The sequence below is a fragment of the Phascolarctos cinereus genome, unplaced genomic scaffold (assembly GCF_003287225.1).
Source record: "Phascolarctos cinereus isolate Bilbo 61053 unplaced genomic scaffold, phaCin_HiC Scaffold_1;HRSCAF=81, whole genome shotgun sequence".
Classification (NCBI taxonomy): Eukaryota; Metazoa; Chordata; class Mammalia; order Diprotodontia; family Phascolarctidae; genus Phascolarctos; species Phascolarctos cinereus.
The window spans coordinates 574,611-576,486 of NW_027555514.1; the positions used below are offsets into that span (position 1 = coordinate 574,611).

Sequence of the window (1,876 nt, forward strand, 5' to 3'; positions counted from 1 at the left end):
TTACATTAAGTATTTAATGTGCTGTTCTAATTTAAAAATAGCTTTTCTAAGCACACATCTCAACTGGGGTTGATATATAAAATGTCCTAATAGATACAGACATTTACCTTTGGTGAGTTAAAGGCCTTTTTTATGATTTCTGTCTGAATTGTACTGCAGAATGCTAGAAACACACACACATAGGGAACAACTCACGATGAGGTAATCCAAAAGCCGTGCATGTGGGACTGGAGGCACTTTGAAAGCATAGCAAAAACAAACAAAAATTTACGTTGAGAATTGCAAGCAACTTGAGTTTAGCAGTAAATGGAATGCCAATATGGCAGCATTTTTTTTAATAACAGAAATAGGAAGGTGTCTTGCACCTGCAGAATCTTGCAAATGCACAACATACAGGAAAAACCACCTATTGTTTCCATAAAACAAGATCCAATTCATATTGTGAGAAAGTACGAATTACAGAAAACAAGAAGTCAGTAGAAGAGAAACAACATGAAAGAAGAGTCCAACAACAGTTATTTTGTACAGGCTGCAACTACAACCCACAGGACCTCATTTGTGTTGGCCTTCATCCATTTAACTTCTGGGTCTAAATCTAGAAGCTGTCGCACTCTCTTTGTGGCCAAATCATACTGTTCCATCCAGAAGAGGGCCAAAGCGTTCTCCCGGACCGCAGCAGCATGAGCCAGGCAAGCGCTTGTCTGTTCCACGAGGGTCATTCACCCATTCGTCAAGAACAGCTTCTCGGACTTTCTTGATGAGGCCTTGCTTAATGTTGTTGGTGGTGAGTGGATGTGTTGTCATGTCAAAAAGGAGGAAGTTCTGTTTCTCTGTGTCAATACACCTTTTTCCACCAGGTTTTTAGCTAATCTTTCACGAACATTTCTTAACTGGTAGTGCAATTTCAACGGATTCCTTGTCTCACGGCTAAGCAGTTCGATCCAGTTCTGGACTGTTTTTGGAGGCAGAGTTTCCTTAACATGTTTCAAAGCTTCATCAAGTAAAACATCCCTAGTTGGAGCATCTGACTTACAAATCACCTTTCTTGTTGAAAGACTTTTGCGCTTCATTCCACAAGCCTCTAGTTATAGGCGCCCTCTCAGAGCTAATTCCATTAACACACAGCCCCGTAGTCCAGATGATATAGTCATTCCGAAATGATGTGCAGCCCTCTCGGTCCTTGAGGCCCAGCAGCAGCACCTCCTCCATCAGGGTCAGCCGGGTTTCCTTGGAGTCGCCCTTGTCGTCGTCGTCCTGCTCCTCCCGGAGGCTCTTGCTCGTCGCCGCCGCCGCCACCGCCCCCTCTGCTGCCGGCCGCCCGCTCCTTGTCGGCGGAGCTGCGCGAGGCCTTGGTGCGGCGCTGCACCGGACCCGAGCTGCTCTGGGTCAGCGAGGCCATGGCTGCGGCCGGGACCGTGGAGGTCGGGGGCAGCAGCGGGGCTGCGCGGCAGGACGCCTCGGACTGCTTCGTCTCGGCTCTCCGCTAGCCCGCTATGGCCCGCACTGGCTGAGCTTCAAGCGCTGGGGCGAAGTCCGTCTGCGCCGGCGCCTGCGGGAGTCACGGAGGACTGGCCTCGGGGCGGCTCTCTCGGCGGCCGGGGAAGGGGCTCCTGCTCGCGGGGGCGGCGGCCGCAGGAGGCGGGCTGAGCTGGAACGTAAACGGGGTTTTTCAAAGTTACAGTTATCCCTTCGACATGCCTTTCCCCAACTCAGTTTTTATATATCTCAGGTTGACATAAGAAATTGAATGGGAATTTTGAGGGAGCTTTGTGGAAACTGCAGATGACAGGCTAAAGCCATTAGACCACGCAGAAAAAGTTTAGAAATTCAGAAATGCATAAATATATGTATTGTATAATATCAACACAAATTTTAC

At 48.7% G+C, this 1,876-nt stretch overlaps 1 pseudogene; it reads right to left on the minus strand.

Annotated features, from left to right (window-relative positions):
• On the minus strand, positions 1-1,574 carry LOC110217556 (Golgi phosphoprotein 3 pseudogene; annotated as a pseudogene).
• Between the last annotated feature and the right edge of the window lie 302 nt (positions 1,575-1,876).